The 24131-nt window shown below is 39.6% G+C and overlaps 1 protein-coding gene and 1 pseudogene across 3 annotated transcripts in view; one reads left to right on the plus strand and one right to left on the minus strand.

The window, feature by feature from the left end:
* Asb3 (ankyrin repeat and SOCS box containing 3) overlaps positions 1-24131 on the plus strand; it is a 365295-nt gene that overhangs the window by 189236 nt on the left and 151928 nt on the right. The gene's annotated exons all lie outside the window — the stretch shown is intronic.
* On the minus strand, positions 3294-3689 carry LOC101721065 (small ribosomal subunit protein uS8 pseudogene; annotated as a pseudogene).

Below are 24131 nucleotides of genomic sequence, written 5' to 3' on the forward strand. Positions count from 1 at the left end.
GGGCCTGAGAAGCTGATTCCCAGGAAGGTAGAAATTATGGGGCCATCTTTGGATCTCCAAAGAGCAAGGAAGTAGGGGCTTGAGTCAGTTTTGTCTAAACTTGTGGAGACAGGGAAGGCCCAAGTGAAGTGCAGGGAGACGCTCAGGGAATTGCAATCTAGGGAGGGTGGTCCTTTCAGTCTCACAGATGCTCACAGGAGCATGTTTTTGTTTCTCTTGTTTCTAGGTTTAGAATCACTGTTTTTCTCTATACCCAAGGTAAGCTTAGAGAATAGTGTAAATTGTCCCACACTCCCTGCTTCCTTTTCTTTTTTTATGAACTCCTCCCCCAACTCAGGGCTCTGCGGCTGGCAGGTAATGATGGGAGTTCGTGAGTGGCTGGAGGGCACCAGCTCCTCTGTCCTGCCCTGAGATGTGTTCCTCCCTAGCTTGGGGGAAGCAGTCAGGGACACTCTTTGTGTGGTTTCCTTGGGTCTTCTCTGCCAGACTAGTACTGTTTTAGGAGCAGCAGGGGCGGGCAATGCTCCAGCCTGTGCCTAGGCCAGTCCTGCTGGAGGGGAGAAGATCCTTCCCTTCCTGAGTTTCCATGATGTCCTGGTTTCTGACTGAGAAAGTCCCACAGGACTACTAGGAAATTTATGATATTTTTATTAAAAGGGCAGGGGCATCTCAGAAGGGCGGTTCTGCGAGAGGTTTACCCTGCTTGAAACTGAAATGGGGAGGGCTTTCCAGGCTTGCTAGGAGGGCATTGCCCCATCTGTCCCTCTTTCTGTCTGGACCCCAGGCCCACGAGGAACCCTGTCTTCAAGCCTCTGCATGGGGCACACTCATGACTCCACTGTGCTAGGTTAGGATTAGAGTTAGGGTTAGGGCAATGTGTGGTCCTTCACCAAGGTTCTCTGGGTGTCAGAAAAGCTCAGGATGTGGTTCTGTTCCCCTGCCTTATGGTCCAGGGGCAGACATCCTTACTCATCTCCTTGAGAGATAAGTTGTACAGTAGGCAGTCATTTCTCTTAGAAACATCACTGTTGAATCTCAGGGGAGAAGGAGGAGTTCCTCTATCCCGAATGGCTTTGGCCCGAAGGTTTTAAAAAGTTCTACTGAGAGACACATGGCTCTTGCCTCACCGGAACCTGGCTTGTTTCTTGCCACACCTTGTTTTAAACACTGCTTTTGCTGCTGAGGGATGACACCCATTCTAATTGCATCAGTTCCATGTGTTATTTGCCACTTTATAAAGCTGGCATGATTTGGGAGTGAAGAACACATTATATCCTTGCACACTGATTAAGTCTGTTTGGGTTGCTGAAATAGAATACCATAGACTGGGTGGCTTATAAAGAACAGAAATGTATTTCTCATAGTTTTGGAGGCTTGGAGGTCCAAGGTCAAGGTGCTGCAATTTTGGGGTCTGGTGAGGGGGTGCTTTATCTCTTGGATCACCATTATCTCATTGCATTCTCACATAGAAGGAACAAGGACACTACCTGAAGTTTCTTTTATAAGGGAATTAATCCCATTCATGAAGGTTCTACCAATGTGATCTCATCACCTTCCAAAGCTTCACCTCTAACTACCATCACATTGGATGTTAGGATTTAACCTATTAATTTTGACAATACACATTCAGTCTATAACACATGCCTTATCCAAAATAAAAGTTTTCATAAGCACACAAATTTGGCCAACTATTGTTTGGAACATGATGCAGAAGACATAGCTTTTGTTCCAAGTTATTTTTTTCCTGGAAAAATGTAAACACATAACAGAATTATAAAGTAGACTTGTCTTTCCCAGTTGACCTCTCTGCGTTTAATACACTTCTCTTATTTACCATAACCAGTGGAGATAGTCTATGCCAACCAAGTCATGTTCCTTTCTTTTCCCAAATGTCCTATGTTTATTTAATTACAGATGAGCATAATCTTTGGTAACTGCAGAACCTATAAGCATGGTGTTCTTTTGCCACTCAGAGCATTCTTCCACAATAATTCCTTTGAATTATGCCACCTCTCTAGGCACTTTTCAATTGTTTCTAACTTTTACTTCAGGACTCTCCCCTTCTCCCATATCTCTTTAGAAGATATGACCATTGTAGAATTTCCATAGTAATAAAGATGGAGTGTTTACAATGTACCAGGTACTGAACCCAGCCTCTCGCGTGTTGAGAGATATCTAGTTAGAAATATGAAAGCTCTGGAATCAGACACTCTAAGGCTCCAGCCTTGGCTCTGCCATTTTAGGTGACCTTGAGAAATAGCTGTTTCATGTACTCACCTGTAAAGTGAAGATACTTGTGATGGAGAATCCTGATTATCATCTCGATTGGCTTGGGAGACATCTATGAGATTAGTAAAGCACCCTTCTGGATATCTGGGTGGGTCATGGGGGTGTGGATTTGGGGACTATATCTTGTCCCTGGCCCCTTCTTCTCTGGCTCTTTTCTTCTCTGTCTGCTTCCTAGCTGACATGAAGTGAGGCGCTTTCCTCCACTACACCCTTACACCACGATGTTTCTGCTTCTCCAAATGGACAATGGACTGAAACCTATGAAGCTGTGAGTCAAACCTCTCTTCCGTTACATTGTATCTGTTAGGTACTTTGTCCCAGTGAAGGAAACATGACTGATACTATGCTTAACGGTATTTTTCTCATACAGTCCATTAGTGAAGTTCAGTTGCGTTTGTATATGGAAAGCATTTAGCGTGCAGGGACATAATCATTCCTCCATAAGAGTTAGCTATATGATAGTAAATAGTCTACCCTGAATTACACAACTATGAGATGATGGGGTAGCCTGGAACGTACTCTGGCTGCCTCTGTGTCATTGCCATTGTCCAAAGTGAGATGTACTGTCACTGTTGGTTGGAGATAGAAGGCCCTTCCATTCTTGCATTTCTATTTAGAGGGACCCTCATTAAATTCTCCCTTTGCTTGGCTGCCTCTTCCCTTCCATACATATTTACACTCATTCTCCCCTGGAGGAAGAGGAATACCTCATCTGGTTGGTGAATTTTGATGATGGAACCATGTATGGGTGGCTCATGTTCTGCCTGCCTTTCTTCTGTGACCTGTCTGCTGCAGAGGGCTCAAGGGCCCCTTGACAAGCCCTGTGAGGGGAGCATGTCCTTCAGGTGGCCAGGGCTGCCATGCTCAGGTGGATATGAAGTTATTTCTTGTGTCTGGTATTGTAAGCCCATGTAGCTGCCTGTCAAATGCATCCTTTCACATATTAAGGCTGATATCTTTTTTTTTTTTTCCACTGAGGCATTTTATTTGTATGTTTTATATCCCTAGGAAAAGAATCCTAGGATTTTCCCTCCTGTGTATTTTCGTCTTGCTTCTTCGTGATCCATGATGCCAGCTGAGGTTGTCAATTCAATGAAACCAAACTGATGGGGTAGGAGTAGATTATTCTGCCATTTTTTTCCAGGTCTTCCAGCTGTGCATCAAACCTGGGGCTGATCACTCCATATTTGTTAAACCTGCTTGTGAGGTTCACAACAATTTTTACAGCCCTGTGATCATCAATGATTTCAAATTCTCCAATGTAACCATGCTTCATCATCACAGTTAGAAATTGGACGATGACTTTGGAGCACAGCCTAATAAGGACCTGGTGTTTGCCACTCTTTTCAGCATTGTTGATGCTCTTGAGAGCATCATAAGGCTAATATCTTGATCCTCATGTACCTGACATCTGTGTCTATTTGTTAATTGCATTCTGAACTCAGGCATGGAAAAGGGAGATGCAAATTATTAACTTTTTGGACCCTAATAGTATCCTTCAAACAGATTACTGAGTTCTGTTGGCCCTTGACCTGGCGATTAGGGTCAATGGTTTTCCTGGCTTTTCTGCCCCTGCATCAGTGTAAACTGTCATCAGTATTGGGGTAACTTCCTAATTGTTCTCTGAGCTAACCGTCTTGCCTCTATTTCAGCCTGAACCTCCCACACCTTCTCCCCTGGCTCCCCTGTCTCAGCTCCAGGGTGCAGATGTCATCTTGACACTTCCTGCTCACAGCTGTCAGGTGACTCCCTCTGGCACAAGAGTCCATTCCTTAGTACAGAACACAGGCCTTCAAAGACTGGCTGCCCCTTCTTCTAAGGTTCACGTGTGCCTCAAGCACCTTCTACTCCAATCAATTAGATTAGTGATTATATTCTTGGACCTATCAGGTTCTTCCTTCCTTCCATGGCTATGCAGGTTCCATTTCCTCACTTTAGGACACTCTTTCACCCTTCCTTACCAGGCCACCACAAATTCTTCAACTAGCAGCTTCAGGGTCACCTTTCCCAGGAAGCCTTTCTTCTTGTGGGCCCCAGGGTGCTCACCCATTGAGTTCTGAATGTTTCTTTGTCTCTCTGTCCTACAAGTTAGCACATACTCAGCCCAGAGCTCCAATTTTTCTTCCTTAAGAGGAAGCTTTCTTTTTTTTTTTTTAATTTGTTCTTCTTCTTTTTGTTTTCTTTGGTACCGGGGATCGAACCCGGGTCCTTGTGCTTGTGAGGCAGGCAGTGGAACCACTGAGCTAAATCCCTGGCCCAAGAGGAAGCTTTCTTATCTTTTTGGCTTAAGTTGATAAATAGACAAATTATAGAGGAGGAAACCTGAGCAACTGAATAAAATAAGAAAAGCAGCTCAACCTCACTAATGATTAGGACAAATTCAAATTAAAGCCATAAGTGGATACCATCTCACACTTCTAGGGTTGACAATTAAAAAGAATAATCACTTCAGAGTGTTTTTACGAATCTACTAAGTTTGAAGGTACAAGTGTACCATGATAATTCTACCATTAACTATGCAGTCTGGACAAATTCTCACACTAAGTAAAAATACAAGAATGTTGCGGCATTAATTATAGTAATAAGAAGTCAGAGATGTTTAAATGTCCATCAACAGAACACAGAAATAATAAATCAGAGTATATTCATGAAGTAGAATATTATATAGCAGAAGATGTAAGTGAACTAGAGCTAAAATTGCCAACATGAATATGTTTCATTCATTCATTGTAAACATGAATAGAAAAGCGAATTGTAAAAGGATACTTACAGTATACTACTTAAAGTTTAAATAAACAAGCAAAATAATATAACAAATGGTTGAAGTAAAAACATATGTGTAGTAAAATATAAAGGAATGTTTGGGAGTGATAACCTCATTATCTGGTTACCTCTGGGAGGGAGGGAGTGGAATGGACCAGACCAGGGCTGGACAGTATTTGCAATGTTTTGTTCTTAAGTTGAGTAACAGGAACAATTTCATATCCCTGATTATTATCCTTTGTATATAATTTTTTAAAAAAATGAGTGAAGTTTTTCATTACTAAAATAAAACTAAATAACAACCAATACGCATGTTTTGAGTTGGGTTGGAATTCAAATCCTTGTTCTTTTTACTAGCTCAAGCAGAAATTAACTTTAATCCTCTGAACCCATTTCCCCATCTCTATAATGAAGACCGTTAACACCTTATTCCATGGAGTTATGTTAGGATCTAATGAGATAATATAGGTCAAACAGCACAGTGTCTGGAATATGTATTGAAAATTCAGTCAATTTTAGAACTAACGATAATTCTAGAAGGCTTTTGATACATACTGGGTAAATTTTAAGTGAAATAATGTCAGTTGTTAATAATAAATATATCATTATTTCCCTTGCTGCCTACTGGAATCCTGAAACCTCAACTGAAAGGTGAATGATATGTTCAAGTTGTTTTGTGTAGAGTTTGATTTTTCCCTTTATTCCAGGGCTTCACAGGTCAATATTTGTTTTCAAGCCTGGGTTAATGTCCCTGACTTTTTAGATAATTTAGATAATATAGGTGCCTCAGGCAGAGCTTGTTTAACACAGAGGAGAGACTTGGCACATTGAATCTGTCTCTGTCTCTCTCTCCTCCTGTCTCCCCACCCCCCCTGTCTCTCTCTCTCTCTCCTCCATCCTGAATATTGGATTGCTCTTTTTGCTTTAAAGTTTTCTAGTGGCCTCTGGGTTACTGCAAGTTGACTGCAAGTAAGTCCTGAAACTGAATTCCTCAGCCCAGGTCAACTCTGCTGTCTGGCGCCGGTCCACCTTTCTACCCTGTGCTGCTCTAGCAAAACCAAGTGACATGTCTTGTCCACTCCACCTCCACACGTGCACTGCTGTATCACAGCCAGATGTAGGGACAATGCTAGAATGAGCAGACCTCCTTGTCAGTCTGACTTCTCATTCGCAGTTCCCTGTGCAGACTGCAAAGGAAATATTATAATGCAAAAAATTGGCAAAGTAGAAAGAATGCAGAAAGCTGGGGCAGAGGCAGGCAATGTGCCTGACTTTTTTGTAATAAATTTTCTAATAATTCCCACTTACCATAAAATCGAATAATAGTTATAAAATCAATTACAAGTGCCATGACTTAATGTTCTAATTAATTAAAGTCCCACGGAGGATCTAAAAGTCTAGTAAACAATTCCTTCTGTGCTGCAAACCTTGTCCAAATATTCTGGAGTCAGAATTCAGGGTTTGAATCCCAAATGTCCTTCTACACAGGTAGGTCAAGTAGCTTCTGATTTTAGTAAATCACTTTACTGAATGTCTCTTTAAGATGAGGGGAATATCAGTACCTGTTTCATAGGTTGGTTGTGGAAATTAAATGAGTCAATGTTTGTAAGTCAAATATTTCTGATAATAGGAAGTATGCAAAAATTATTAGGAATTATTCTCTGCCTAACTTGGTTGAACTAGAACACTTTTTTGTGTGTATTAATATAAGTTGTTGGGTTTTTTTTGTACCTGGGATCGAACTCATAACCTTGTGCTTGTGCTTGTGAGGCAGGTGTGATGCCACTGAGCTGTTGGTATTTTTAATAGAACAGCAATAGATTTTTAAAAATTTATTTTTAGTGCCAGGAATGGAACCAGAGCTTCATGTATGCTGGGGATGTGCTCTCTATAACTGATCTCCAGCCCAAATGCCAGTTGGTATTTTTAAAACAGAAGCATAATTTGACTACTTTAGCAGGATAGCTATTAAGTAGCCTTACAGGGATCAAGAAAAAACAGGAAGACCAGATGGTGAGCTTTTGCAGAAATCTGAGTGCGATGATGGCTTTGACAAGGCAGTAGCCTTTGAAGTGGGGAGAAATCTCCATGACTTCTAAATGATCTGTTCCTTTCCCCTTTGGTCTATGGTACCTATCGCTATCACAAATCAAGTTTCTTTCCATAGGTGTGTGTGTTCTGTGCACATGTGTGTGTGCTGTGTATGCGCATGTGTTGTAAGTGTTGTGTGTATGTGTGATTTGAACTGTAATATTCATTTTGTCTATGCATTGGTTCTTCCGTGAGTACCACACTTTTTAAATACTAAGACTCTGTGCTATGTGTTAGTATCTGAGAGTAGTTTCTTTTCTTTGCCCTTCTTTGTCAAAGTTAACTTGGATATTTATGTTTTTTATTCTGCCATACACTTTTTGGTGTGAATTTATCAAATTTGTCAAATCAGAAGTTTTACATGGGATTATACTAAGTCTATGAATTAACTTGGAAAGAATTACCATCTTTGCTATGTATCACTCCCATGCATTTGTACCTTTTTCTTTATGTCTTGTAGTTAAAGTTTTAAAATATCTTCTATGAAGATTTTATGTGTTCTTTTTTAGGTTCAGTATGTTATTTTCTGTTTTTGATTATGGGTAATTTTTTAATAAATTGATTCTCTTTCTAGCAACTTTGCTGTGGTTTCTCTTTAGATCTCATAATTTTTCTCCTAATTCTTTTCAATTTTTACCTTTTCTACAATTGATTATAGTTTGGAACTGCAACTTGAAATTTCTATTTTAATAAACATAACAATTAATGACCCCTTCTTTTCAATGTATTACCAGGTTTTAGGGTGCTGGAGTCTCCTTCTAGAGGAGATTTCTAGATTCTTTATGTCCTCAGCAAAGAATTTGTTAAGACAAGTGCAAAAGGTAGCAAGGTTTTATGTTTATTAAAGGTAGGAAAAGAAACAGGCTCTGTAGAGTAAGTTTGGGCCAAGTGAAAGTAGGAAAAAGTACACTCTACAGCATGAGGGAGAGTAGATACTATGAAACAGAACACAGTAGCCCAGAGGTCAGTGGTGACCATTCTTTTTGAATCTTCCACTCCTCAGGCTGACATCACATCTAGTTCGTCCTATCCAAAACTGCTTAAGTTCTCCTGAGAAGCCTATGTGCAGGGCTTTGGGAACTGTTCTGGACCTGTGTCCTGTAACTTTGCAATTAATAGGTCACACCCACTTTCCCAGACAGCCTGCCACACCCTAAACTCTTGTATCAATAACATTAACCAAAATGCATAATTTTGGGAATTTAGCAAAACCACAACCAGGAATAATTGAAACATTTGTCCAGACACATTTATACCAAACCATATTCTCAAACACAGTATCTTTCTTACTAATGACAACAATAAAAATAGCAACCTTTCAGTTCACATATAGACTTAGAATAGTAATTCAGAAGCATATATGGATATCTCAGCCACTTCTAGGTTTAAATTTATTGTACCTCAGTAAATGATATGTTTTTATTTTTTGTTCTTAATATACACACATCTTTACTGATAATATGAACATTAACGTTACACTATTTTCCATTTTGCTCATTTATCACATACATCAATTTATCACAAGGCAGGATCTAGAATTGTATACCAGTAGTAAAATTTACCAAGTATTTAAATATTTACTTTTTTTTTGGTACCGGGGATCGAACTCAGGTCCTTGTGCTTGCAAGACAGGCGGCAGAACCACTGAGCTAAATCCCTGGCCCTAAGTATTTAAATATTTAAACGCAAGACTACAGTAGAAGTCTGTTTTCAATTTTGTTTATTTACATATTCTCTCATATAAAAGGATGCAGAAATCTACTGATTTTCAACAAATTCAGAATTATAACTTTTCAGATTTAAAAAAAGACCATCTCTTTATATGGATTTACATAGAAGAATTATGAGTGAATTTCTGAGAGTTACTTAAATAACAGTTTAAGTAGTCACATCTCATCTCAGTGTAAGTATAAATATTCAAACTGGATAGTAATTTAAGAAATTTCTAACTGTAGACACTATTTTTCAGCCTTTTAAAATTACCAAGGGATATCATTTCTAGTTGAGGATAGTCCCATGGAAATATTGATACACTTATTTGTTTCTAGACCACAGACAAGAGCACACAAATCTGTTGGCTGTGATATAATAGTTTTCCAACTAGCAATTTGAAAAGTTGCAAGAAAAGAAATCGTGTGCCAGGAATGTCGCTTGAAAAATTAGAAGCAGCATAAACGGTCAAAACTGAAGAAATAATTATGTAAATTGTGGCATGTTTATTTGATGGAATATTAGGCAGCTAATGGAATCTGAAAACTATACAGCATAGGAAAAATTGTCTGTGCTGGACAGAAGGAAAATCTATAAAAACTGAACAAAAGCAAAGCTCTTTACTAGATGTGTAAAATATGTATTCTTGGCCATGTATGAAAAGAAATTAATAGTTATGAGCATGGTGAGATCATGGAAGAATCCTCTGACTTCTGAGTTTCCTGTGATAATAATGATAACAGCTGCTACAGCACCTCCAATATCTGCCTTTGTGCCAGGCACTGCACAAGACAGTTTATATACAGTATTTCCATCTTCACAAAAATCAGCATCAGTGCTTCTCCAGCTTCAGGGAGTAGTACCAGGAAGGCTTTCAGGGGCTTACACTCACAGCTTTTGCTACAGTAGGTCTACAGTAGGTCTTGGCGGGGTTTGAGAATTTGCTTTTCTGATGAATTCTTAGAAATGTTAATGCTTTTGGTCTAGGATGCACACTACTGTTTGAACCACTGACTTATAGGTACTTCCTCTGGGGTAAATGAGAGAATTGAGAGTCTGAGGTTAAATAGCAAACCTTGTGAGTTGTAGAGGCAGTATTTGACTGCAAGTCTAACTCAAAGCCTCTTTTCTATGCTTTATTTGTTCATAAAATGTGATCCTGTTACTTGGTGACAAAGGCTCTTGGTTTGGCTCATCCTCTCAGGCTACTGTGCAATGGCGAGTGGTCATGAAAATCCTTCACATGATGAGTATGTCGAGGGAAATCAGAGTCTGGCTCTTTGGGCTCCAGAATTCAGAGAATAGTATCTTGTTGGTATCTCTCAGTTGCACTGGGTGGAGAGTCCAATTCCTCACATAAACAAAACACTCAACAGGCTGATATATAAAGTTAGGATGTCAATTTACCATGAGAAATACAATTTTCATGGAACCAGATGTTCCTGGTTGGCTTGGGAATACTCTCTCTGAAGATGCATATTGTGCATGAGAAACCCAATTGTCAGAAAGCTGCTTGGTGACAGTGGAATCAAGGCTAAGGAATTTGCTAATATGGCTCAAGTGTTTCATGTCATCAGGTCTGCTGACTTTATGAGCCCATACCATCCATACCCAATGCATATATTTCAGGAAAAAGGAGACAGCCATATCAGGTGGATTGGAATCCAAGCTGGACTGACAAAGTTCATCATTGGTCCCTGGACGCAGCTCAACAGGGCCTAACATTATAGGCTCCTAGGTGTCCCCTTTCTCTTCTGCTTCTAAGATCAATTTTATTTATAATTAATTGTTTTATTTATAATTTTATTTATAATTAATTGTTTTGGGTGGTCTAAATAGCTTCAAACTGAGATAGTCAAGAACTGTAGATCTGGGAGCCAATTTTCTCCTTAAGGTAACCTCATATTTTTTTATTTGTAATTGTAGTTTAGCTCTCAATGGGTAGTCACTTCTGTCTGCCATGGGTTGAATCTTGGTTTGTACAAAAAAATTCACAGACATAATGGTTTTCTTGGATTTATGGATGCGAGCCCCAAAGTACAGAGAGAGAAGGGGTAAAGATTGGAGTCAACATCTAGAGGGATCTGCAGAGGCCCAGACTTGAAAGAATTGCTTATTGAGAGATCCTGCCCCAGTCAGCAGGAAGGACTGAGAGTGTGAGGGATGAGTGATGCTCCCAAGTAAAACACTCCCCCAAGAACAAACTTGTCAGTACCTGGGGTTCTTGGCCAGGGTGTTCTGCTCATATGCTTGATCTATTTGCACCTGGTAGACCAGGAGTTAGTTCTCAAACTGTGGCCCTGTCAGCAGAGCAGCACCTGGAGGCTGGTTCAAAATGTAAGTTGATTAGCTCCACACCAGACCTATTTACTCAGACACTGGAGGAGTGGGGCCAGCAGTTTGAGTTGTAGCAAGGCTTCTAGGCTATTCTGATGTTCCCTGTGGTTTGAGAGCCAGTGTACCACAGCTTTGTGTTTAAGGCACTTGGAGAAGGAGCTTGAATATATTCTAATACACTGCCTATGGTGACATTAACATTAATGTTACCTCATTATACTCTTCCATCACCATGTTCATACAAACATTTTACATCAGTAGTCATGATGTAAATGGGACTGTCCATGATAATCAGGACAACATGTTATTGAGCTGTTCACACTTATGAGGAAGAGCATGGACCTGAGAACCTGGACTGTTAGCATTCAGGTCACTTATGAGTGAGTGACATAGGGGAAGTTACTCTGTGCTCAGTGTTCTTTTTTGTAGAATACAAGTAAGAGTACCATCCGGTATGTTTGTTTGCAGGAATAAAGCACTTAGAAGCTTGCTTGACTGCTATTTAAGTGCCTGTTAAATGAAAATAAAAATTCAGAAGACTTTATTAGATCAAAGGAATAGTTTTAACAATGGTTTAGGGAGCAGCTGGGGAGGTCTGGGTGGGCTGGGGAGGCCCCTCTTGGAATGAGTCCCCAAAGTCTCTGAGCCTTCTACTTCATTACCTCCACCTTGGGGCTTGTTGGTAGCCCCAAGAGCTGGTGTCTGCCTAGGAAGCCACTGTTTCTGGTTGGTCTTCAGAAGTGCCCTAAGGGCTTCTGCCCATTTGTGTCTATTCAGTGGGGGTTAAAAGTCACAGAGCTTCATGGGAGATGAGTCCTGGGCTTTGTATGAATCAACACAGCTGTCTCTCTCTAAGCTGGGAAAATCCAAAAGGGTCTTCTCAAGCTCGCTTTTTCCTAAGAATATTTTAAAAAGACTTCTGCTTATGGGAGTGCACTGACCAGTACATGTGTGACAGTGTCACTGGCACTCTTGTCATCTGTGTCTGTTCAGAAAGATGCCACCCCATCAGGTCTCATGTGGGGAATGTTTAGGGCTTGAATTTCATGACCTTCCAGTGCAGAAGTTTCTTTAATTTGTTCTGCTTCCTTTTATGTCTGAGCTGCATTTTTAATACCTTGGCAGATGGCATATAAACGCTCAGGAATTTTATACTCACAATTTGCTTGGTGTGCTGGTAGGGCATTTCTTCAGAGTACAGTTTTTGTTCTTTCTGATAATAGTATAACTGCAGGATTTTCATCTACCAATTTGTAAGAATGTGTGTCTGTCTCACCTGTGTTTAAGTAGTTGTTTCTAGTTCTTATTTCTTTCTTTTTTTTTTTTTGGTAATGGGGATCGAACTCAGGTCCTTGCACTTGTGCAGCAGGCGGCGAAACCACTGAGCTAAATCCCTGGCCCTCTAGTTCTTATTTCTTAACAGCTTGACAAAAATTTTTTTTTCTTTCAGCAAAATCTTGGAATATTTTCAATAGCTATTTAATTTAGGAAGAACAAACATTTAGGTTGTGAGTATAAAAAGAGTGAACTTAGATCAAGTTACATTTGGCATCTTTAGGTGATAATGTGTTCTGAATAATGAGCGAACGGACTTTTGTAACAGGGAATAAAGCTGTGTGGCTTTAGTTGAGGTGTTTTGGATATAAGATTTGACTTGGGACCCAGGTCCAAGTTGGCCATCTACTGGTTGAAAAGGTTAGTATTTGTAAGTTTTTTTGTTTTTACAGATGTGAACAGAACACTGTATAATTCCTACTTTTATTACCAGTCCTTAAAAAGACAAATATTTATGGAGCTGGGGGTATATTTCAGCGTTACAGTGTTCCTAGCATGTTCCCCAGGACTGCAAAAAATAAAAACAAAACATCAAAAAGACAAATATTTACTGAATACTCAGTCTTAACCCAGTATTGTGTTTGTTCCAATGAGGGACACTAGCCATTCAAGTCATGGTTTCTATTATAAAGAAGCTTTAAAAATACAGATAAAAAGGACAGCATATAGCATTCAGAAATTTCATGCAAAACCATGATTGGGAAAACACATTTCCCCACCTTTGGCTTTCTTGAAGAGAGATTCCACTGAGCACACCACAAGCTTCTTTCCTTTTTATTCACTCCATTTTCATGGACGAGGAGAGAGACCCACAGGCAGACGGAACACTAGCCATCCTTCTTCCTCCCAGGAGCTGGCTCGTCCATACACAGTGTGGCCTCTGCATGATGCTTCTCTTCCATAGTGTGTCTGACCTGGTCATGGATCCACCTTTCATTCTGGTCCAGGGCTGTCTGAGGTTGTAGGTGAGTCTGCCTAGAATAAGATTTGGTCATAGCAAATCTACTTGGTAGTAAAGACAATATTTTGAGCTCTATGTTTATTTTTTGTTTTGACTCTCAGCTTTTACAGACACTAGGTAGGAAGAGATTTGAATAGTTCGTGATACTGAAATTAATGTCCGTGGTGAGTCCAGGTGGCCTGTAGGGGTGGTTGGAGAAGACCTTGTGAAGATTCACTGTTGCTGAGTCTTAGAATGAAAATAAAAAGAAGGAAAGACATTTTTTCAGTCTTGTTTGCAATTTCTTTAACTTTTAGGCTAATAAAGTGTGGAGAAATAGTACAATTATTTCCCCATGGCAGATGACCTCAGGGGACTAAAAAAGGATTTCATGAATCTACTAAGGAAAAGAAATTAAAAGAACACTAGATTTTCATAAGTTGTTAGGTTTGTAGAATGAAGCAAGATTATGTTTATGACTGGTCTAGATACAAAAAAGCTTCTCTGAAGAAGTATCATTTGCCCAAAGTCACTAGTCAAACTCATCTTAGTCCTTGGAGAAATGGGGAGGGGAGGAGTTGTCAGTCTGTGGAGAACACTGTACCTTCATGTCTTGCTGATGATGACAGAATCAGATGCCAAAGCAAAGTGGCAGCTCTTTCCACACTGTGTGGTTGTAGGTGAGCCAAACTTGTGCACTGAGTTTTACTCCTCACTGGCCAGAGGTTGGGATGGAGTGGGTAGTCTTGAAGGCCACTGATAGCTCCCAGAGTTTCTTTTAGAAAAATTTGTATTAACCAACCTGGAGCTCTATAAAACTGTGTAGATTTGAACATAAACAACTAGAAAATGCCTATTTTATCCAGATTAACCTGTGTTTTCAAATGGTCCACAAGTCGCCATTTACACATTGCAAAGGCTCTCAAAGATTATTTGAAATCTGAGCTGATTACAAAAGGATAGATTTTCAGCAAATGTGACAAAATGGCCAAGAGGGATTCAGGACCGTGTCTTACACACTGTGATGCTTAATAGAAGGTCTTTGGCTTCAGATTAGTTTAAGGATTCCTTAGCATGTCAGGAGCATTTCTGGACCGTCTTCTTTCCTCTGTATTTCAAATATCCCTAAATCTATGCCCAAATAAATGTTGGGAGAGGAAAGTTGGAGACCTGCTGTGTTTATTTTGCTTTATTTGTTCTGGATTTAGAGTTAAAACCTTCCAGTAGATGAACTGTATCAAGGTCTTTTCATTTCATATTGTGAAATGTGTTGTTATGCACAGTTCATTCATGTTAAAAAATGAAATGTGTAAACCTAAATTAAAATGCATAGTGTGGATCTCTCAGAGGGGGCTTTTGAAACACCTAGGCATGAAATGTTGCTTGGATTTCTTGTTAAACAGAAAATTATCTTAGCAAGCAACCCTTCATGAAGCACTGGGTAGGACCTGGGAAGTTGTGAGCCTCCCAAGCTGTGAGGTAGGTGTTTGACATTACACACATTTATCTCAGTTGCCAGAAACTCCACATCGCCATCTGTCTCAAGCTTTGCCAGAAGCTGCCTGTGGTGTAAAAGGCCAGAAAGGTCTGGACAACAGGGAGGCTTAGGGAAATATTGTTGAAATAAAATTTAGCAATTTTTTGGTTAACTTTCCTTCTGACACACTGTATGGGGGTGTTCAGCTCTTTCTCAGGATTCATGCTGTGAGGATACTTTTCATGATGATATTTTAAAAAGACAAATCTAACTTCCCGTGGTGGACGCAGTCATAACCTGGTATCCGGAAACATAGTTATCAGCTTTACATTTGAGCTATTTGCTGGAGCTCCAGATGAAGAAGTGAACCGCTGGGCAAAGAGCTTTCCATAGAGAGCTGAAATTGTTCACTGATGTTCGGACCTTCTGGAACCAGAGGGCATAAGAGAACTGAAAAATAGTCAAGAGGGTTCAGAAAACCCTATTTCAGCCTCCATGTTCAGTGATGGCTTTGTGTATTGGCATCAATACTGACATCTGCCTGCTCTTTATTTGGCACCTGAATTCTGGAAATCAGATTTAAAAATTGTGGCTGTTCGAGGAACAGTGGATCACAAAGACCTTGACTAGGTATGTGCAGGGAAATGGAAGTTGACTGGGTGAATGCAAATGTCACAGTAAGTATGTTACCTTTTTATTTTAGCTTTAAAGGTCAAATTCTAAGTCATACAATATAATTGGAAAAGAATGAAGCAGTGAGTCTAAATGATAATTGGTCAGCAATTCTAAAAGATAAATTATAGGCCAGCTACCTTATTACTTGGTTGTGTGACACTAAGTCTTGGTTCTTGATTTCTAAAATGAATTATCTGCGTGTCTGATGACTTACCACATGGAAGTCACTAAGAACAGCACTTGGCACTTTGTAAACTTCAATGGGTTTTAATCTTTTATATCCATCTCTTTTTCTATCCCCTTTTTATGTTGTTTTTAGTGTGACAAAGTTAACCAGGAGTTACAAGATGGCACCCCAAATCCTGCTTACCTATTTATTTAAAGACAAAAATTACAATGTCAAAGAGATTTTCTTGATGATACCAGGAAAATCAGTTGAAAAGTTATCTGCTTAGGAAGTATTAATAATTATCCTAAAAATGTAATTATCTTTTAGCAAATCTAAAATTTCAGCTCTCCCGATCTGTCCCACAGAACTTTCCTATCCTCCATTTCCTCCAGGACATTCCTTACCATCTCTTGGCTCTTCCACCAGTAATTGCTTAGAAAGCACCCAGCTGTTTAACAGTAAAGGAAGCTTTTTTTTTTTGGAAGAGTTGGGCACTAGGAATGGGGAGACTAGGGCATGCAGCCCCCTCAACTTCCGACTTGCTGTTGTTCCTTGGGCAGTCTTAAGTGAGAAAACTAGTGTAAAAGCACTTGTCAGTCTTATGCATCTCTTTCTCCTCCCTTTTGTACTCTTCTCTTTCTGGCCCGTAATGGAGGCAGTGTGAAGGGCTGTTCTTGGATTCCAAATTTACCATAAGGCGATAGCAAGAGAGTAGTATTTCAGGAGTCCTCAAAAGGCAGATGCATGGAAATGGTGGAGACAGCAGGGTTGGAAAGCACAGCCTCCTCCATCTTTGTCTAAAGTCCTCTAGCTACATTTAAATGCAAGCCTATTAAAATGACATTTGTAGCTGGATTCAGCCTCAAATTGCAGTTGGCAGACTCATGTGGGGGCAGCAGGTGAACACTCAGGTGATGCTGACTGGTATATTCAAAACACTGTTCTTTTTGGGAGGAGTGGACCCCCATCTGAGTTGTAATTTTTTTTCTTAGAAAAGATACAACCTCATTAGAGCATATCCTGGAAAATCAGCAGAATTTTAACTGCTTCAATATTTCTGAGTCAGCATTGGATGCTGATGTGCTCCCAGTCACACCTTTGGTTTGTTTTGCAATTCAGAATTCGGTTTCCCTGCTGTGGCAGCTGCCTTTGGCTTTAGTTATAGTGCAATAAATTCAAATAAGCATTTATGAGGGTAAGTAATCATATTTTAAGCAAACAAATTATTCTACCTTAAAAATCACTTTTTAAAAATGCATGCTATTTCTTTTTCTCAGTCAGCACATCAAGCTAATAAAAGTTATTGTAACATCAAAATTACCTTCATGACTGCTTATTGTTCCATTTATGTTAAATTTTAAAAGTTGGTGTCTATTTTGTTTCCCCCACCCCCCCTCTACTGCCAATTTTAATATGTTTACTACTAGTGTAAGAAATCATGATTATTTCACATCTCAGAATCATGACAAAACTTAGAGGACAGTATCCACTAAAAGTATACATAGGTTCCAAATCCAAGGGTATATGTGAGTAACCAGCTCGTTAGCACTGGAAATGTGCATTCCCAACTGAATTTATAATCCAGTATCTTCCTGGTCAAAGAATACAATGCTTTTCTGCCTGTTTCAGGGCTCCATTTTGCCTCCTTATCAAGGAATTTCCAGGCTACTGTAGGCTATGGTGGTATTCTTTGGACCCTCTCTCCTGCCAATAATCCTAGTTTCCTGATGCACTTACTTGAGTGTGTATCTTTGAATGTAAGAAGGAGCCTCTAGGGAAGAATGGGAAAGGCTTTCAGTGGCCACAGAAATGGTGGTGGAGGAGGATTAGGGGAAATGGTGTGAGTCACTGTATGGTGGAACCCTTTTCCAAGAAGATTCTGAATTGCAGAAGATTCTGCTGGGAGGGACCCTAAGCAGAAAATCAGCATTTCTTTTTTTATTTTATCTTTTATGGCACTGAGTACTGAACCCCAGGCCTTCCCCATGAGCTACATCCCCAGCATTTTGAGAGAAGGTCTCATTCAGTCACTAAGGTGCCCAGGCTGGGCTCAAACTTTCTATCTCCTGCCTCAGTCCCCTGAGCTTCTGAGATAATAGGTGTGTACCACCATACCTTGCTGACAATCAGCATTTATTAGTGTCCTCACCCAGTGGCCCATTCTATGCCACATAAAACAGTCATTAGGATCTTGCAGTCCACTGAAGGGAAATATCCCAAACTGTCTGAATTCACAGGCCAAACCAAACTCTTCAGAAGGTATGTATGAGAAAGTATCTCTCCAAAAAGAAACCCTCTGAAGCCCCACCGGCTTTGGTCTTGCACTCCATATGAGTTACTTCCTGCAATATAACTTTCTAGCAGAACGTTGGCCTCTGCGTTATCTGGCAGGTTCTAAAGATGATGGCATTTGACTGGACAAAGCCAGAACGAGCACCTGCCAGTCATCCCCCAAAGCTTGAGATGGAGGAGGCAATGTGGGAATGCAAAACAAATGTAGATTTGTGCTCAGAGGTATAATACAGGTTTCAGTTCTAGTCAGCGCACTTCCTAGCTGTGTGTTCTGAGGAGATTCCTTCATCTCCCTGCACTTTGCTTTTTGCTGTAGTAAAAAAGTTCCTCCAAAGGCCCAAATATTAAAGGCTTGGTTCCAGAGTGGTGCTTTAGGAGGTGGTGGAAACTTTAAGGCGTGGGGTTTACTAGGAAGTCTTTAGGTCATTGGGGGTGTGCCCTCAAAGGGGACCATGGGACCCTACCATCTTTTTCTACTGTGCTCCCTGGCCATGAGGGGAGCAGTTTTATTCTGCCACATGCTGCCCCCATGGTGTCCTGCCTCACCACAGGCCCAAAATAACAGGGCCAATTAATCATGGGCTAGAACCTCTTATAGGGCCAAAATCAATCTCTGTCTCACTGTCTCTCATTCTCTGGTATAGTGATTGGTACAGCTAGTGCTCTAACACTGAGCTACACCCCAAGCCCTACCTTTTCTCTTTATAAGTTCATTATGTCAGGTATTTGTTATAGTGATGGAAAGAGGAATAACATGTTTTCTCACCTACAAAATAAGGTCAACAGTACCTACTACTTGGGATTATTGTGAACATCAAGTAAGCGAACACATATAAAATATTCATCACAGTACTTGGGATAAAATAGGCACTCAAAAAACAATAGCTTTATTATTTTTATTACGGTGATTTCCCTTCATAGTAACTTTAACATAAAACAGTTAAACTGATTTGCATGAACTGCTTCGATATGCAGTTCACTCGATTATTTAAATCCATTTTTATTCCATATTCGGTTTGAAGTATAGTTCACGTCATGAATATTATTTGAGTGTTTAAATGAGAAACACTCAGAAAATTATTGCCAGCAATGCATAATAATTATAATATTTTTGACTTAACATTTTAAAAAATAACTAGTTGTACTTATAAATATCCAAGTATAATATTTTCCTTTCTACTGAAAGGAAATCTTTTTCATTTATTGCAGTTCTACCTCTGAAAATAAACACTATGGCATAAACATACCAGCAAGGCTATCTTGAGCTTAAAAATCAGTGAAAATAAATTTAACTTCGGGGAAATATAATAAATGCTCATTAACCTGTATTTGAGAAGACATATGAAAGATGGGAAAAGATTTTGAAAACTAGTCAAAATGTGGTGCTGTCCCAAATTCTGGGTAAAAATCATGTTATCCTCATCACTACTAGCAAATTTGCCTAGGTTAATATATCATAATTTGTCTTCAATCTGCCTAGAAATGAGGTTTCACCCTGAAATACTAGAGGGTCTTCAAACTCACAAGTAGATATTCCGGCTTGGGGGAGATCTGCTGATTGGTTGAAAGGTGCATTATACCTCTAAGGTGCTGCATTCATTTCCTGTGGTCCCTACAATTTTGGGTTCTGGTACCAGGTAAGTACCACTTTACCTGTGCAGTTTCTACCTGCTGCCTCCTCACTGATTTCTGTTCCTGGGCTGCTTTTCTTTCCTTTTCTATATGGACACTGACTCTCTAGAACTGTGCTAGTTGTGGCTGCAGTTCCATTATTCTTCATTTTGCCTAGCTGCATTCTCCCACCTTGTATTTCCAAGTACTTCCTGGGTCACTGGCTTCTTTGCTTCTGTCCCTGGAGGCCACTGTAGTAACTTTCTGAACTGCCAGTCATCTGGGCCTTGGCTTGCTACATCTTTGGCTGGGTTTTGACAAGTCTACTCACCTGAAAGGAACTCTTTGAAATGATCAGGTCACTATATGAATCTAGGCCCTATTTTGAGCCTCACTGCAGTTGAGTGAGTCCAAGCTGTTTGTAAAAACCTAAGAAGAGAGCCCATTCTCTATCTCTGTCTCTATCTCGGTCCCTCTCCCCTCTTCCTCCCTCCCTCTCTTGAATTACTACTTTAATTCCACCCCAAAAGTATATTTCTTTTTATTTAAAAAGTTTAATTCCTTTTGTTTAAAAAGTTAAGTGGGGATTTTTATAAACATTGTGATTTGGCTGTTTACGCCCCCATTTGGTTCCAAACCCAACTGTTACAGGGTCTGCTTAGGGCAGAATACTAAAAAAAAAAAAAAAAAAAAAAAAAAAGATTTGCATAAAAGAGTTGCCAGCATCATTAGCCCATTCCATCCCTTTCTGAAACTTCAAGACAACAAACACATATTTGAGTAATACATATGTAATGTAGTTTATATGACATTTTAAAGTATATATAAAATTGCCTAGCAAAATGGCCTGAGTTTGGTGATTCTGTAGCGTGCACCACCATGCCTAGCAATGATACTTTTAAATTATGTGGTCTGTGCTGCACTCGAGCACTTTCAAATCATCACACAAATAGTTACTTTGCTTAGAGCTTTGTGTTTGTGGTGTTCTGCAGAAAGAGGATAAAAGATGGTGGTCTTAGAACTTCTAAGGTGGAGCCAAGAGAGCTGGTTAGGATCCAAGAATCACCACCAACAGAATTGGCACAGCTTCAGAAGCTGGATCTATCCCTTTTCCTCAAATGCATCAGAGTAAATACTGATATTTATCCCTAGAGGACGTGCTGTCAGCGTCCTTTAGCTACAGACCACCAGGAACACATGTGATTGGTTGGCTGTGTCTGCTGCTGGGGAGCTCAGATGCTTGGTGAGAGATTTCTCCAAAGGATTTGCAGCACTGGGCATGTGTTGGATGATCTGGAAGAAGTTTTTTTTTTAAATTAAATTCTTTTATTGGTATATTTTAGGTACACAACACAATTACATTTCTCATTGGGAATTGTACTTTTACATAATGCATCTTGGTTCTTATTTTTTCCCCATACCTAGCCCTCCCTTCACCCCCTCCACCCTTCCCTGTTTACAAAGACTTTATTTTCATTTTTTCCATTTCTCATCATTTTTCCTTTCCCTTCTTTCCTTTCCCCTGCCCCTCCCACTACCCCTACCCCTTTGGACCTTTTATGCCTATTTTGCATTATCGATTATTCATTCTAATCATTGGTACATTTTAGGTATACAATATAATGACATTCATCATTGGAAATTTGCACCTTTACATAAACTCTCTTGGTTCTTATTTTTCACCCTTGCCCAGACTTCCCTTCAACCCCTCCATTCCTCCTTATTTACAAAGATTTTGTTCCTATTTTTCCATTTTCTCATAGTAATCCCATTCCCTTCTATCCTTTCCCCTAGCCCTCCCACTTCCTTCCCCTTTACCCCTTTACTTCCTATTTCACATTACCTATTATACATTTAGTCCTTATTTACACTTTCAGTTTCTCACACCAGAGAAACTATTCAGTATTTATACATGTGTGTCCTATTTATTTCACTTAAGAATATCGCCTCAATGTGCATCCACTTAGCTATAAATGTCTCTAATTTCTCATTTTTTATGACTGAGTAGTACTCCATTTTATAAAAAAACCACATTTTCTTGATCCAGTCTCCAGTTGATGGGCATTTGGGCTGTTTCCAAGTTTTAGCTATTACAAACTGTGCTGCTATGAACATGGGTGCACATATATCACTGTAGTATGATTCTTTTAATTCTTTGGGGAACTTCCCCAGCGGTGGAATAGTGGGGTCAAATGGGACTTCCAGTCCTAGTTCTTTGAGGTATCTCCATACTGATTTCTACAGTGGTTGCAGCAGTCTACACTCCCACCAGCAGTGGAGCAGGGTTCCTCTTTCCCCACAGCCCCGCCAGCATTTGTTGTTGGTTGATTTCATGATAGCAGCCATTCTTTCTGGAGTGAAGTGGAATCTCAGCGTTGTTTTCATTTGCATCTCTCAAATGACCAGTGATGTTGAACATTTTTTCATGTATTTATTTGCGATTTCTACTTCTTTATCTGAGAAATGTCTGTTCATTTCAGATGCCCATTTTTGGATTGGGTCTTTAAATTTGGGAGGTCTGATCTTTTTAAGTACTTTATAGATTCGAGATAGTAGACCTTTGTCTGAGGAAGAGCAGGTGAAGATTTTTTCCCACATTGTGGGTTGTCTCTTCACACTGCTGGTGGTTTCTCTTGCTGTGCAGAAGCCTTTTAATAAGAAGAGATCCCACTTGTTGATTGTTTGTGCTAGTTCACGGGCAACTGAGGTTTTGTTCATAAAATCTTTTCCTACACCAATGTCTTCAAGAGTTCTACCTAACCTCTGTTCCAACTGGTTCAGAGTTTCTATTTTAATATTTAGATCTTGAATCCATTGTGATTTTAGTTTAGTGCATGGTGAGAGATAGAGGTCTAGTTTTAATCTTTGGCAAGTTGAAGCCCAATTTTTCCAGCATCATATATTAAAGAGGCTGTCTTTCCTCCAGTGAGGGTGTTTGGCTCCGTTATCAAAGATGAGATGGCTGAGTGTGTCTGGCGTTGTTTCTGCATCTTCTAATCTGTTCCACTGGTCCTTAGGTCTGTTTCTTTGCCAGTACCGTGCTGTTTTTAATCACAGTAGCTTTGTAGTATAGTTGCAGGTTGGGGATTGTGATACCCCTTGCCATGTCTCTGTTCCCTAGAATTGCTTTTGCTATTCTGGGTCTCTTCTTGTTCCAAATGAATTTTTGGATTGTTTTCTCAAGGTCCATGAAGTACGCTCCTGGGATCTCAATTGGAATTGCATTAAATCTATATAGCAGTTTTGGAAGTATGGCCATTTTCACTATATTAATCCTTCCTACCCAGGAGCAGGGGATGTCTGTCCATTTTCTGATATCATCTTCAATCTCTCTTTTCAGAGTGCCATAGTTTATAGAGAAAAGGTCTTTGATTTCTTTCGTTAGGTTGATTCCTAGGTATTTCAGTCTTTTGGATGGTATTGTGAAAGGAATTATTTGCCCTATTTCTCTCTCAGTGAGTCTGTCGTTTGTGTAGAGGAAAGCTATTGATTTTTGTGTGTTGACCTTGTAACCAGCTACTTGACTGAATTTGCTTATTGAGTCTAGAAGACTTTTGGTGGAGTTCTTGGGGTCTTCTATATAGAGTATCATGTCATCTGCAAATAATGACAATTTGACTTCTTCATTACCTATCTTTATTCCTTTTATTTCTTTCTCTTGTCTAATTGCTGTGGCTAATGTTTCCAGAACTATATTGAACAAGAATGGTGATAGTGGACATCCTTGTCTTGTTCCTGATTTTAGTGTGAAGGATTTCAGTTTTTGACCATTTAGTATGATATTGGCTGTTGGTTTTTCATAGATGGCTTCTATCAGTTTGAGGTAGAGACCATCTATTCCAATTTTTTGTAGGGTTTTTATCATAAATGCATGTTGGATTTTGTCAAATGCTTTTTCTGTGTCTGTGGGGATAATCATATGCTTTTTGTCTTTGGCTCTATTGCTATAGTGTATTACATTGATTGATTTGCATATATTGAACCATCCCTGCATCCCTGGGATGAATCCCACTTGATCAGTGTGTATGATCTTGATGATCTTCTGGATTCTGTTTGCCATTATCTTATTAAGGATTTTTGCATCTATGTTCATTAGTGAGATTGGCCTATAGTTCTCCTTTTCGGTTGGGTCTTTCTCTGGTTTGGGGATCAAGGTGATGCTTGCTTAAAGGAATGAATTTGGGAGTATTGCTTCCCTTTCTATTTCACTGAAGAGTTTAAACAGTAGTGACAGCAGTTCCTCTCTAAATGTCTTGTAGAATTCAGCAGTGAAGCCATCAGGGCCCAGGCTTTTCTTGCTTGATAAGTTTTTAATTACATTTTCAATTTCATTGGTTGATATTGGGTTGTTCCAAATTTTTAGGTCTTCTTTGTTCAACTTTGGTAATTCATATGTATCTAGGAATCTGTCCATTTCTTCTGTGTTGTCCATCTTATTGGCG

The sequence above is a fragment of the Heterocephalus glaber genome, unplaced genomic scaffold (assembly GCF_053883595.1).
Source record: "Heterocephalus glaber isolate CG9 unplaced genomic scaffold, H.glaber_assembly_v1.0 deba00001457, whole genome shotgun sequence".
Classification (NCBI taxonomy): Eukaryota; Metazoa; Chordata; class Mammalia; order Rodentia; family Bathyergidae; genus Heterocephalus; species Heterocephalus glaber.